The sequence below is a fragment of the Phaenicophaeus curvirostris genome, chromosome 1 (assembly GCF_032191515.1).
Source record: "Phaenicophaeus curvirostris isolate KB17595 chromosome 1, BPBGC_Pcur_1.0, whole genome shotgun sequence".
NCBI classification, from domain to species: Eukaryota; Metazoa; Chordata; class Aves; order Cuculiformes; family Cuculidae; genus Phaenicophaeus; species Phaenicophaeus curvirostris.
This window is the reverse complement of record NC_091392.1, coordinates 3,131,461-3,146,607: the sequence shown is the minus strand read 5'-3', so window position 1 is coordinate 3,146,607 and position 15,147 is coordinate 3,131,461. Positions and strand designations below refer to the sequence as shown.

Sequence of the window (15,147 nt, the reverse complement as noted above, 5' to 3'; positions counted from 1 at the left end):
TACTTAAAGTAGGAGCCCTACAGAAAAGCTGGGGAGGGACCCTTCATCAGGGAGCATGGTGACAGGATGATGGGTAATGGTTTTAAGCTGAAAGAGGGGAGATTTAGCGTATATATTAGGAAGACACTTTACTGTGAGGGTGGTGAGGCACCGGCACAGTTTGCCCAAAGAAGTCCTCGATGCCCCATCCCTGGAGGTGTTCAAGGCCAGGCTGGATGAGGGTTTGGGCAACCTGATCCAGTGGAAGATGTCCCTTCCCATGGAAGTGTGGGTGGAACAGAGTGATCTTTAAGGTCCCTTCCAACCCAAGCCACTCTATGATTCTGTAATGCTGAAACAAAGGTCAGTGCCTATCTTGGGCTGATAAATGTCCTTCCATGTTGACGATGGGTAGGTGAGGTGGGAGCCAAGGTGTCATCTCTCCCATTTGAGGAAAAAGAATGGATCAAAGGAATGCCAATAAGCAACTCTCCATCACTCAGCCTTTGATCTTGACCCAAAGACCTCCCCACGTCATGGGCTACTCTGATTTTAACCTTATTGAGCTCTGAAGATGGCAGGTAGGAGAGACTTTCACATCTATTCTTTCAGTCTACAGAAACCCATCCTGGGGTGGCCTGACGCTAATCTGCTGTCAGCTCATTCATCATTTTCTCTCAGTGTGGTGCCAGGATGAGATGACTAATCTTTCTGCAATAAGCTGCCAATTCTTCTTTTGCACGTTTATCTATTTTTGGCAGTTTCCTGATGATTCCTTTCTTATTTGGATGGATCAGCACCACAATAAACCACACAGTAGTTATCTTTGGGTTTGCAGCAACTGGATGCCCCCTTTTCTTCCTCCTTCTTGCCAATGAGTTAAAACCACAGCATCTCCCAATCCACAGATTGCACTGTCAGATATAATGATTTTTATTCCAGCTCTTAATTTGCTTAGCATATTGAGGCTGATGCCAGATTCACTGCTGCTCTGATACTCAGCCAACTGCTCATGCTCAAGCAAAGTGGGTGTAAATTGGTAATCATCCTGATTAACTTGCTGGGACTGTCTGGAGATCTGATTCACTGGGGAATCGGGCTCAAGGCTTGATTTTCTGCACAAATTCGGCTCCTACACACTGTCAAATGACACAGCCAGGACTGTGATAGTTCATCAGGTTGGACACTGGTCTTTGTGACAGATTTGCTGTGTATGGTTTGTGGCAAGAAAGGGTGGATGCTGTGCGCTCTGGTAAATGAAGGCTCAGTTCATGGGAAAAAACCCTTTCTCTATGGAGAGGTGAAGGAAGATTTCTTCCAGAGGCTAATCCTATACATAGAGCTTGGGCATGACATTTCATGAAAATCTTTAAAGACACCCCAGGGAGAAATCTGGGACCAGCTTTTAAAGAGTGTTCAGAGAAACAAGTTTACTTAGTGGTATTCACTACAATTCTTTCTCTCTCCAGAGATTTTGACTGCAATGCTGGCGTCCTCACTCCGGGCTGTCAAGCTGGACACGTCAGGGTTGTAGCAGCGCTATGACCATTGAATGAAACCACTCTGGCTCTTTCTACTGATCTTTGCTCCATGAAGATCTTTTACCTCCTCTGGAATGTGAATCAAGGGTCCGGGAAAGAGCAGAAATGGACACTAGCAAATATTTAATGCATATGTGTGATTCGACCCCTTCAGTGAGATGTTCTCTCCCCATCCAGTGGTGACTCCATCAAACAGCACCTGATAAATCTGCTACAGCTTCTGGATGGTAAAATCAGCTTTTATTTATCTGCTGTAGGTAGAGGCTTTGGCTGTAAGAGGCAGAAGACTCTGGTTTAGCTCCTGTTGGATATGACTTGCTTGGGAATACAAGATTATACACACTGCTATTCAGCAGCCATAATATTAATTATGTTTGTATTAACCAGACACTTTCAGTGTTCACAATTTGAGATGTGGGAATACTGTTCAAACCATCCTTAAGCAAGGCGTCCTTTTTTGGAAGACCTGTGATGACATTTTTTTATAATGGGGCCATATTCATAAGTCTCTTGTGGAAAATCATTATCACTAGAGTAATATTACCACCAAGGGACTTAAAACAAACTCAAGAGCCTTTTATCCTGAATTTGGGAGTTTGAAGGGGGATTTTTAACACGGGAAGGTGGAAGAGGCTGCCCTCACGTGGTAGTTTTAATAAAACATTCCTTTTTAGTATCTGGCTTTCCCAGATTCCCAGGGAAACTAGCTCTGGAGGTGTGTCCCTGGGTCACATTTACTCTCAGATGGGAGGCACTGGGGACTGAAGAAGTGAGCAAAGGGATATTCTTTTCCCAAACTTAACACACTCTCTCTCCAGGAAAGAAACACATTTCCAAGCTAGTGTTAGCCCAATAAAACAAACCCAAACAAACTGCAAACCAAAACATTGGAGGAATTTCACAAAGTAAAGGAAGATCACATCTCAGCAGCTGCCTGTAATGAGGAAACTTGCTTAGGCCACAACTAACATCTTGTTTTCCCACAGATATTCTGTGCAACCTCTGCCTTTGCTGATATCTTGTTATATCCCTGTGTACCAGGTACCCAGCCTGGCTCAGGTTTGCCAGCAGGCTGTTACAAGAGCTGTCAAGGCTCTAGTACTGTTTTATCTGCTGTCCCTGAAATGCCTCTCCAGCTGTAGAATTTGCTTTCAGGAGTTATTCTTTTTCTCTGCAACCCCCGAGAAATGTTAAAAAGCAGTTCTACCCATTCCAATAGCAGGTGTAAGATGGAGCAGAGCGGTGTAAAGGCATCACCTTCTTCTGCCCTCTAGTTCTGGATGTCAGTGCTTTTCCTCTCTGCATTCGACCCCATCTGGATGGGTGGTGAAGGAAGACTCCCCATGGAGCTGATGGAGTTTGCTGATGTCACCTTCTCCCTGAATGCGTTGCTGAGGGCAGAGGGCTGTATTGAAAACAGAGGGAAATCCTCCAGAAATGGTCCTGAAGAGCCTTAGCTGAGAGAAAGCTCAGCTGTGATTCCTCCTCTGCAGAAGCCCAGGACAGAGAGAGATATGAGTCTTGGGTTGTTCTCAAATGCGCCGTCCATGTAGCTGCAGACATCTTTAGCTGCTTGTTTGTCTGATGTCACCACTTGGGACAATGACCAAACAGTATGGGCAGCAGAGAAGCCAGACTAGATTCCCTCTGCACATCCACAGTGACCCTCTCCTCACCCACCTCATGATAGACGTCTGACCACCACAGGTACTGCTGGCATTTTGACTTAGAAACTCTCTCTCCTCAGCATGAAGATGCTTGTGGCATCCCTAAGCAGTGTTTTGATAGCATGCTTATCAAGCTGTAGAAGCTTTTGTTTCCCTCCTTAGCAGCCCCTTCCTGCCACGCTTCCCCCAGGGACATAAATTTTAAATTTTCTTCCTTTACTTACAGTTGTGAGGCCTCCAGAACTGCACTTAATTACCACAGGCAGCGTTGTCAAAGAAGGTGTTGGCACCAGGGATGTGATTGAAGGCAAACCAATGACAACAATTCCTCCCTATAATCTATAGCTCCTTGCACTGTCCTCTTAATGATGGTAATCCCAGACTGAGAAGCTGCAAGGAGGGATCTCAGCTACTTCTTATGCAGCAATGTACTCACTTTTCTTTGCAGAGATGCCTAATGTGGGGGTAAACAGGATGAACAAGCAACACAGCTAAATGCATGGACCCCCTCAAACTTGGTTGCAGTGACTAGTCTTACACTGGTGCTTTTAAGGTGCCATAAAATATCTTTTTTTTTTTTTTTAACCTCCACCTTACAATGCAGCATGTAAATCTCTTATATCTTCTATATTATATCCACTAGACCCAAAGAAATGTTTTGGATAATGCTAGGGCATCTCAAAGAGTATGAGAGAGTTGATTCAGTTGCCTTAACAATGTTTATAGCCTGTGATTGAGATTCCTCTGAAGACATGCATAATTAGGAAGTCTCTAAGTAATCTGAGTCTAATCTCTCATCATTGCCAGGGCAGGTCCAGTCAATACAGGTGGTGGGAATGGAGAGGACATTGACATTTGATCAGCTGAGTCTTTTGACCCTGACAAATCACTGATTTTCAGAGGCTCTAATGGGACATCAGTTACCTCCTCATGTGGAGATGACTGCCTCTAAGTAGATACACACGTATTTATATCTCTTTATCTGTGAGTTTAAGCACTTCTTCCTTAAAGCTGGTGGGACAAAGGTGGCCCATGACTGTTTGGGTCAATTCAAGAGATCTGGCAGTGTATTTGAAGAGCCTGAACCCATGGCAGTACCTGAAACACCTTCAGGTTATGTGTGGAACAGACACACTTGTGCGGATAGATGCTGCGTCTGTGAGGTCCTAGTTCCTTCTATAGACAGAAGTCACCCTGCCCTTGCCAGGTCCTTCCTGGATGAGTGCAAGCTGCTTTTCTCACTATGACAGGACAATGGGGAAATGCTGTGTTTCTGATAGCGAGCAGCATGTCCATGCAACCATCCCTCCTGCAGGAAGCACACAGGTGAGTTTCTCACAGCAATGTGCGGGTTCCTGTCATTTGTCTTTGGGAGATGCCATCACAAGGACTGAGCCTTGGAAGGAGTTATTGTGAACAGTGTGAAGAAATAGTGAGTAGGTCCATATCCTATTTCCTGTATGGATGTCACCTGCGTTTGATGGTCTGTGGTAGCCAAAAGGTAGCCAGCAGGCTGAGGAAAGTGATCCCTCCCTTCTCTTTAGCAGTTGTAAAACTGCATCTGGATACCCTGTCCAATTTGGGCTCCCAGTGCACTGATGACCTGGAGTAAGTAAGTCTAGCAAGAGCCACCAAGATATTTAGGGATGTGAAGCACATGATATAGGAGGAGAGGCTGAATCACTGTGGAGACTCTATCCAGTCTCATGCTCCCAGCTCTAGCTGTGCCTTCATTAATCAAGGTCGGAGAGAGGAACTGCATCAAATGCTCCTTGAGTGTCGCCGAGGTGAAGGCTCTTCTTCCATTCCAACCTACCTGACTTTGAGACTCACTGTGAAACTGCAGACAGGGCACTTTGCATTGCAGTGTGCAGCCACCTGAGGGCAGGAGAAGCCCATGAATTGGAAGAATATGTGTGCATGTATTTGTGACAGTGAAGAGGAGGGGGAGAGTGGGCAAGGAAGAAAGCAGCACTGCCTTGAACATATTCTAACGGTCCGTGACTGAGAGTGATCCCAAAAGAGGGCCTCGAGAGAGGATGGGATTGGTGGTGTTGAACATCCCAGAGCTGGAATGATAGAAGAGAAGGGGTGTTGAGATTTTGTACTATACCAGTCCCAAACATAAAGAGATGTCCCACGAGCCTCTAGAGTTACTCTCAAAGGGTTGGAATAGCTCTGCTCATGGACACAGGCTAGTGGTTGGACTCCTACATGTCTACAACTTCCTCTCTTGTGAGACTTCATCTGGAGTATTGTGTCCAGTTCTGGAATCCTCAGCATAAGGAGGATATAGAACTGTTGAAACGAGTTCAGAGGAGGGCAACCAAGATGATCAGAGGGCTGGAGCAATTCCCATATGAAGACAGACTGAGAGAGTTTGGGTTATTCTGTCTGGAGAAGCGAAAGTTCCAGGAAGATCTTATAGCAACCTTCCAGTACCTGAAAGGGGCTACAAGAAAGCTGTTCACAAAGGCTTGTAGTGATAGGGCAACAGGCAATGGGTATAAAGTGGAGAGGGGCAGATTTAAGCTAGACATAAGGAAGAATTTCTTCACGATGAGAGTGGTGAGGCACTGGCACAGGTTGCCTGGGGAAGTTGTGGCTGCCCCGTCCCTGGAGGTGTTCAAGGCCAGGTTGGATGGAACCTTGGACAGCCTGATCTAGTGGGACATGTCCCTGACCATGGAAGTGGGGTTGGAACTAGATGATCTTTAAGTTCCCTTCCAACCCAAACTATTTTATAATTCTATGATTCTATGATTCTACAATCCTATGATTCTATGATTCTAAAATGAGCTCCCTGCAGGAAGGCAGATGGGAGATGATGTCTTCGTATTTCCAGTTTCTGATGGAAGGACGCTCTCCACTCAATAAGGAAGGCTTTCATGAGCATAGAATCATAGAATCATAGAAGCATAGAATCACCAAGTTGGAAAAGACCTCTTGGGTCACTGAGTCCAACCATTCCTATCAAACACTAAACCACATCCCTGAGTGCCTCATCTACCCGTCTTTTAAATTCCTCCAGGGATGGTGACTCAATCACCTCCCTCCTGGACAGCCTGTTCCAGTGCCCAATGACCCTTTCTGTGAAAAATTTTTTTCCTGATATTCAGTTTGAACCTCCCCTGGTGCAGCTTCAGGCCATTCCCTCTTGTCCTGTCCCCTGTCACTTGGGAGAAGAGGCCAGGTCCCTCCTCTCCACAACCTCCTTTCAGGGAGTTGTAGAGAGCAATGAGGTCTCCCCTCAGCCTCCTCTTCTCAAGGCTGAACAACCCCAGCTCCCTCAGCTGCTCCTCGTAAGTCTTGTTCTCCAGCCCCTTCACCAGCTTTGTTGCTCTTCTCAGGACTCGTTCCAGAGCCTCAACATCCTTCTTGTGGTGAGGGGCCCAGAACTGAACACAGGATTCGAGGAGTGGTCTCACCAGTGCCGAGTACAGAGGGAGAATAACCTCCCTGGACCTGCTGGTCACGCCGTTTCTGATCCAAGCCAAGATGCCATTGGCCTTCTTGGCCACCTGGGCCACTGCTGGCTCATGTTCAGTCGCTGTCAACCAACACCCCCAGGTCCCTCTCCTCCAGGCAGCTTTCTAGACAGACTTCTCCTAGTCTGTAGCACTGCCCAGGGTTGTTGTGCCCCAAGTGCAGGACGCGGCATTTGGCCTTGTTAAACCTCATGCCATTGGACACTGCCCAGCGGTCCAGCTTGTTCAGATCCCTTTGGAGCCTCCCTACCCTCCAGCAGATCGACACTTCCACCCAGCTTAGTGTCATCTGCAGACTTGCTAAGGGTGCACTCGATGCCTTCATCCAGGTCATTGATGAAGACATTGAACAGGGCTGGACCCAGCACTGAGCCCTGGGGAACCCCACTTGTCACTGGCCTCCAGCTGGATTTCACACCATTTCCCACCACTCTATGGGCCCGGCCAGCCAACCAGTTTTCCACCCAGGAGAGTGTGTGCCTGTCCAGACCAGAGGTGACAGTTTCTGAAGCGGAATGTTGTGAGAAACTGTGTCAAAGGCTTTGCTGAAGTCCAAGAAGATACATCCACATAGTCTCCATAGGGTGACAAGGGTCAGCATCTTCAGACCTTAACATTCTGGTGAGCGTGTAGGGCTAGATGGAAACTCTAAACGTGAAAGAGAAGAGGGGCATCCACAACTTCTTTGGGCAGCCTGTGCCAGTGCCTCACCACCCTCAGAGTGTAAATTTTTTTTCTAATATCTCATCTAAGACTCCCCTTTTTCAGCTTAAAACCATTACCCCTCCTCTTATCACTGCACTCCCTGTTAAAGACCCCTCCCCAACTTTCCTGTAGTCCCTCTTAAGTACTGGAAAGCCACAATAAAGTCTCCCTGGTGCCTTCTCTTTTCTAGGCTGAACAATCCCAACTGTCTCAGTCTGTTCTCATATGGGAGGTGCTCTTGCCCTCTGATCATCAAAGTTATAGAGCGACTGTATTCCTTTCCTTTCTCAATATGATGTGCAAGAAAGTTGTTTAAAATATGCTTATGATGCTTAAAATACAGCCCATGATTTTAAGATTGACTGTTGAAGGGTTTTGTTTTTTTCATGAGTATCTTTTCCTTAGACTAATTTTTGCCTGTCCAAACTGGTTTGCCAAGCCTCATTTTCCTTGAATTTTGTTAGAGTATGTTTGAATCTCTGACAAAAAAATGTTCTTTCTACCAAATCCTACATTAATTAAGAAATCAATCCACGTGAAAAGGTTTTAAATCTTGCTTTCATCTTCTCTAATTTTACCCAGCTAGAAGTTAGGCAGTTAAATTTTAACTGGCTATAAAGTTTGCTTCAGAAAAATGAATTAAATTTTGGGTAGTTTGGTACACATCAGCCCTCCTATTACCTACAAGGGTTGAAGTGATGTTTGTTAATGGCTAGAAAAAACAGTTGCAATATCTATATGTTGGAACACTTGGTTACGGACAAAGAATTGGTTTTGGGTTTGAATCAAATACAAAGGCAAACTGCAACACTAATATAACCATAGCAACACGACAATATGTGCTTGAAATGATCTGAATGGTCAAAATGAACAGAATATCTGAATGTCTTAGCTAGCAGAGCTAAGAAATGATTATGAAAAAATAAGATACAAAAAAGCCTGTTACAAAGAGGTGGCTGCCGGGAGCTCTCTGGGGCAGTGTTTTCCCAAATCCACTTGGTTTTGCCTGTACCAAGATCCAGATTACAACCCATCATGCTGCTGGGAGCCCTGGGAGGTCACAGGGCTCTGCCCAAATGGTCTCAGTCTCATCCCATTGTGTGATGCCCAATGGACAAAGTGGTGCCAGAACTTCAATATAAAACATCCCTGTAAAACCCAAGTGGCAGCTGCCTCCTGGTGACCCAGCAGATAAAACATAGTGTCATAGAATGGTTTGAGTTGGAAGAGACTTTAAAGACCATCCAATTCCAACCAGCAGGGACATCTCCCACTGGACCAGGCTGCTCAAAGCCCCATCCAACCTGGCCCTGAACACCTCCAGGGATGGGGCAGACACAAATTCTTTGGGCAATCTGTTCCAGTGCCTCTCCACTCTCATTGTGAAGATTTTCTTCTTATTGTCTAGTCTAAATCTTTTCCCCTCCAATTTAAAGCCATTCCCCCTAGTCCTTTTAGTACAGGCCCTTGTAAGAAGTCCCTCCCCAGCTTTCTTGTTCTGGGAGGCCATTATAAGGTCTCCCCAAGCCTTGCCTTCTTCAGGCTGAGCAAGCCCAACTCTCTCAGCATGTCCTCATAGCAGCCCTCTGATCATCTTTGGGGCCTTCCTCTGGACCTGTTCCAAGAGTTCCGTTTCCTTCTTATGTTGGGGATTCCAGAACTGGACACAATACTCTGCACAACAAATGTGCAGATGCAACACATTGCAGCAGGTAGCACTTGTCACAGACATCTATGAAGGCCAATTGAACCATGGCTCCAGAGCTGCTGGCCACCATCTGAAGTATGGGTTGCACCAATCTTATGTCCTAGATAGTGTGCTAGCACCAGCAAGGATATCCACACAATCTGAATGTGATCAATTATTTAAATCATGGAATCACTGAATCACCAGGTTGGAAAAGACCTCTGAGATCATTGAGTCCAACCATACCTATCTGCCACTAAACCATATCCTTAAGTACCCCATCTACCTGTCTTTTAAATACCTCTGGGGACGGTGACTCAACCACCTCCCTGAGTAGCCTCTGCCAGTGCCTGAGAATGACCTCTAGCAAATAATTTGATTTCTCTGTCAGTATAACAGAGCTCACTCTCCCTACCTTGCCACAGGGAACCAGACAGCAGTGTCTGTTCATGATACAAGGCTGGTCTCCAGTCCTGGAAATCACAGAATCATAGAATCATGGAATCACAGAATCATAGAATAGTTTGGGTTGGAAGGGACCTTAAAGATAATTTAGTTCCAACCCTCCTGCCATGGGCAGGGACATCCCACTAGATCAGGCTGCCCAAGGCCCCATCAAAGCCCCACAAGCACAGAAATCTTGTGCTTTGTTAAGGAGTTCAGTCTAACCAGTGCAGAATGGCTTAAAATGTCACTGTATTCCTCTCTACAAGTCCCTCTGAGGACGCAGGGAAGTGATTTCTAAGAGCAAAGAGCTCTGTCATTCAGCAAGCAAAAGTGTAATTAGATCCATGCAGCTGGCACCCACAGCAAAAGGAGAAAAACGTGTAAGTGTTTAAAACTGGGGCAATTATTCTTTTAAATGATTCACCAATGGAGGGTGGAGCAGAACGGAAAGAATGGGGACCAGGTGGGTTCTACTGTTGCAAAAGAAAGCCTGGATATCTTTATTGCACAGACCCTCTTGTCCCAGCCCAGGGTCTGGGCTTAACACAAGGATGCTTGAAGGCAAAGCCATGGGGACATGCAAAGTGGGAGGTCAAGGAGCATGGTCTGACTATGGGTAAGGGTTTGAGGGCTGAGCCTGCAGGCAAAGGGCAAACTCCACAGATTAGAAACAAAAGAGGTGTTTTTGTTTTTTTTTCTTTTATTTGGATGCACTTAAAAAAATTGAATTAAAAAGAAAAAATAGAAGAACAAAAGAGCGAGGAAAGAATCCCTGAAATACAACATACAAGTCTGCCTCTGTTTAGGGCCTGGCTGGAGATGAAACCCAAATGTTTCTGAATTAGAATAAAAACAACAAACTGAAGGACATTGTGTTTCGATGGGTTTCATTTTATCCTTTGATAATTTTTCATTTGTATCTCGCAATGGCATTTCATTCAGGTCTCTGCCTGACTGCACATTTTATTCTGGAGCTTGATTTCACGCTATTACTGCATACATCAGTGGCTCCTGAAATTCAGTAACTTGGTCCTGCTCCTTAGCAAATAGACATGTCTTTGCTGTAGATACTTTTACGAGCCATTTCCCCATTGTGCAGGCTCATAAGCATTCCTCTGGCACAGCCATTTCTTCTCTAGGAAAAAACAACATCAGTGAAACTGAGAATCAGTAACAACTACCCAATTTGTCAGTGGCATCTTTGGACAATTAAAAAAATCCTGCATCTTTCCCTGTTTTTTCTATGCTCAAGAAGAACAGTGAAAGCTAAAGATGAGAGGAAATGCACGTACTGCTCATCTAACTTAATTAAAATCCAGGAACAGTGGAAGAAAGCGCAGAAGAACTGAGGGCTTTTAACGCAGGGGAGTTAACAAAAAATAAACAACTGATATTGATGTCGGCTCTGAATAACTTGGGTATAGAGAGTCTTGGCTTTGAGGAGAGAGAATGGTTTAGGTGAACTTGCTAAATTCCTTTAAGATTCTGTTGTTTGCTGATCCTTTTTGTTGCTGAGATTTGGATAGAGGGTGAAGCTGTCTCAGACTCCGAGTTAAGTGCTCTGTGTCTCAGTTTACCCACCAGAAAGGTGAAGATGCTCCTTCTGCATGACAAAAGCAGTTTGTCAGGGTTCAAAACTCCTGCCCACTTTCTAAGAGGAGGTGTTGAAAAGGGTGTGTTTGACACACGGCTCTGGTTGCTGTGCACTCAGTGTACACAAGAAAAGGCAAAGATTCATAGAATCATAGAATCACCAGCATGGAAAAGACCCACTGGATCATCGAGTCCAATCATTCCTATCAATCACTAAACCATGTCCCGCAGTGCCTCATCCACCCGTGCCTTAGACACTTCCAGGGAAGGTGACTCAACCACCTCCCTGGGCAGCCTGTTCCAGTGCCCAATGACCCTTTCTGTGAAAATTTTTTTCCAAATGTTCAGCCTAAATCTCCCCTGGCAGAGCTTGAGCCCATTCTCTCTTGTCCTGTCCCCTGTCACTTGGAAGAAGACACCAGCTCCTCCTCTCTACAATCTCCTTTCAGGTAGTTGTAGAGAGCAATGAGGTCTCCCCTCAGCCTCCTCTTCTCCAGGCTAAACACCCCCAGCCCTTTCAGTCGCTCCTCATAAGGCCTGTTCTCCAGCCCCCTCACCAGCTTCGTTGCTCTTCTCTGGACTCGTTCCAGAGCCTCAACATCCTTCTTGTGGTGAGGGGCCCAGAACTGAACCCAGGATTCGAGGAGCGGTCTCCCCAGTGCCGAGTCCAGAGGGAAAATAACCTCCCTGGACCTGCTAGTAAAACCATTTCTGATCCAAGCCAAGATGCCATTGGCCTTCTTGGCCACCTGGGCACACTGCTGGCTCATGTTCAGTCGGTTGTCAACCAACACCCCCAGGTCCCTCTCCTCCAGGCAGCTTTCTAGACAGACTTCTCCTAGTCTGTAGCTGCATAGGGTTGTTGTGCCCCAAGTGCAGGATCCGGCATTTGGCCTTGTTAAACCTCATGCTGTTGGACTCAGCCCAGCGGTCCAGCCTGTTCAGATCCCTTTGGAGCCTCCCGACTCTCCAGCAGATCCACGCTTCCACCCAGCTTAGTGTCATCTGCAAACTTGCTAAGGGTGCACTCGATGCCTTCATCCAGGTCATTGATGAAGACATTGAACAGGGCTGGGCCCAGCACTGTGCTTTCTGTTCTTACAGCTTTCTCTTTCTACGGGGACCTAGGACCTCTCTTACATTATTTTCAAGATCCCATTCAAAGGAAGCTATTTCTTTAACTTCTCTGGTCTCTTCTACAATGTGGAGAGCTTCTGAGGTTGTAGATCCAACAGCAGCATCCACAGCCCAGCCCAAGAGTTACACTGTCCTGAGGCTCAGCATACTGCCTCATCTCTGGAAAGAGCACTTCTGAGGGATGTAGGGGGCTGCAAAACACACCTCCTTGGGGTGATTTCTCTACACAGTGGGATATCTTCTGTGTTATGGCATTCAAAGCCAGGAAGAGAAAATATTAGTGGGAAAGGAGAAAAGTAGGTAACGCACGGGAAAGAACTGTCCCTCCCCACTAATGCAAATGTTCCTTTCAGCATGTACCACAGTGTTTGGCTTCCCCAAAGTCGAAAATATCTCCAGGAACAGCTGCTTCCAGCATTTCCCTTTGAAAATAGTCATGTATCCAAGAGACTGTTTAGGGAGCTTTTCCCAGTTGCCTAATATTCTTACTCCACACTGTTGCCCATTAACCTATTAACGCCTTTCATATTTTCCCAAGTAGTTCCACTTCCTCCATCCAGCTCACACCCACCTCATGCTCAGCTGCTGTCGTTAGGTTCCCTTGATCATCACCACTTGGACAAAGCATATCTCTTGTTTCTGCAGGGATGGAAAGCTGGCTTGAAATCAGGATTTTTAGCTTCGAATTCTCTCACTTTTCTATTAAAATTGATCCTAATCGAGTCTTTTCCTGAGCTCATTATTTGTTTCCAAACTGGAGAGCAGATTCTCTGTTCAAAGCTCCTTTGGATACCACAATCATGCACCTTCAGAGAAAAGCCATTCCTACAAATTGTTCAAACCAGTTACAAACAGTGTGGTCACAGTAGCAAGTTACTAAGACCAAAAAGTGTAATTTCTTTTGGCTGAAATGATAAAAGATTGTCCTTGTGGGCCAAGGAGTGGTGTGTCATGATCCCATAGTTCAGTTAATGCTATTCATTGTGGCTGTGATTTACAACCTGCTGATGGATGTAGGTTGGGTACTTGATGTTGTACTCTCTACAGAAAGCCAGTCTGCACCCAGAAAAAATGACCTTTTATATAAAGCAGCCGGTCTGGAAGAAGGGAAATATTTACTAGTTTCATAAAAATTAGTCCCCTGGAGTTCCGTAATTAATAGATGCAAAACACGCTGTGAGCCTGTAGCCAAGCAGGGATCTAAACCCAGGTCTCAGCCCAGTGCTGCAATCACAAAGACTTCCTTCCTGTATTTGCAGTGCATTAGGAAAAGGTCTTTGTGACCTAGAATGATCCTTAAATGACTCACTTTTCAATCTTTCAGCATCCTCTTTGAGGGGAGGAGGGATGGGGAGAAAGGCAGAGCTTTGGTTATCGTTGTTTTCCATCTTTTTAATTTGCAGCTACATTGCTTGTTAGTCTAAAAGCAAATTGAGACAAGACTGAAGTAACCATCTCAGCAATAAAAGCTCTCTGCTGAGACAGACCAAACACTCTATGAAAGTGCAAGCAAGAGTGAAAAATTGGCTGCTTGAGCTAAACAGCTACTGAGGTTGACTTTCAAAGACAATTGAGTCTCATGCCCTGAATGGGGGACATCTACACAAAACCGTGTCCCCTACCTCCCCCTTCCCATCTACATTCAGAGCCTCTTTCCTGCTTTGGGACCCCATATCAAACACAGCTGGGGAACCAGATCCACGCTGTACGAGAAGCAATATTTTGCCAGGTGTTTTGTCTAGGGTGAAAGAAGGATGCTGGGCTGCTGTGATCAGAGAAGTCCTAATGCTTCCAGGCAGGCAATTTCCTTGTCACAGGTCTGGAGGGAGCTGATCCTGGATTGCCTGAGTGGTGCCTTGGCTGGAAATCCCTTTGTGAGTCTCACATATGGGAGGGAAAGAATCTGGTGAAGCACCGTGATTTTGGTGAGAGCAGCTACTCTGCAGGGTTTATGGCTAAAGAAGAGGAAGCGCTCTGAAATCCTGAAAATATTCACATGATTCCAAAAGCAGAGACTTTCAGAAAGCCATCAATGCTGCTAGAATTGCCTTTAATCTCAAGTGTCCAGTAAAATGTGATCCCAGAGATAATGCTCTTGTAGGAACTGGAGTGGCGGATTACTTGGAGATCTTCATAGAATCATAGAATCACCAGGTTGGAAGAGACTCACCGGATCATCGAGTCCAACCATTCCCATCAAACACTAAACCATGCCCCTCAGCACCTCGTCCACCCGTGCCTTAAACACCTCCAGGGAAGGTGACTCAACCACCTTCCTTCATAGGGAAATAGTGAATATTCAAGTGAGAGGGTGAAGGGAAGAGAGCATGAAACCTTTCACAGCTCAGCCAGAAATGCTCACCTCCTCGCAGAGCCATGGGATGGTACCAGACCCACTTCTGTGCTGCTGTCAGGATCTGTGCTTTGGTTAGAGGCTTTTGTTGAACAGCTATCTCCTGAACATAGGTTGCATGTCATTAATGTATTTGAGCTTTTACAGACTTATCTGTATCTAACCTCCCAAGGCTCCCTCACTAAAACTCTTCTGCCTAACGAAGTAATTGGATTAATAGGTAAACAGTAAATCACTATGCTTAATTGATGTTCCCAGGTAAATCAGCGCAGGTAGTGCTTATGTTTAAGGGCTGTTTCTGAAGGAAAAGCAGAATTAAATTAAATCCTTTTTCCATCTTTTCTCCTATGTCTGAGATCGATGTGAAAGGTTATGATTTTCTCCCCATTTGTCTTTTGCATTAGAAATAACTTTAATATCTCCTGTCCTGTTTGTATGTGTCTCATAATCCTGGAACACACCACAGGTGACTGGAAAACTGATGGACCTGCAATATTGAACACTGAGAAGTGTGAAGGGGCTAGTGTTTAGGAATGGAGATATTTTTCCT

General features: G+C 45.6%; 1 long non-coding RNA gene across 1 annotated transcript in view; it reads right to left on the bottom strand.

Annotated features, from left to right (window-relative positions):
* LOC138725709 (uncharacterized) overlaps positions 1–9,677 on the bottom strand; it is a 123,928-nt gene extending 114,251 nt beyond the window's left edge. Inside the window, exon 1 of the long non-coding RNA XR_011338293.1 lies at positions 9,576–9,677. This is a non-coding gene — a long non-coding RNA (uncharacterized lncRNA). The remainder of the gene's footprint in view (positions 1–9,575) is intronic.
* Positions 9,678–15,147: the final 5,470 nt, after the last annotated feature.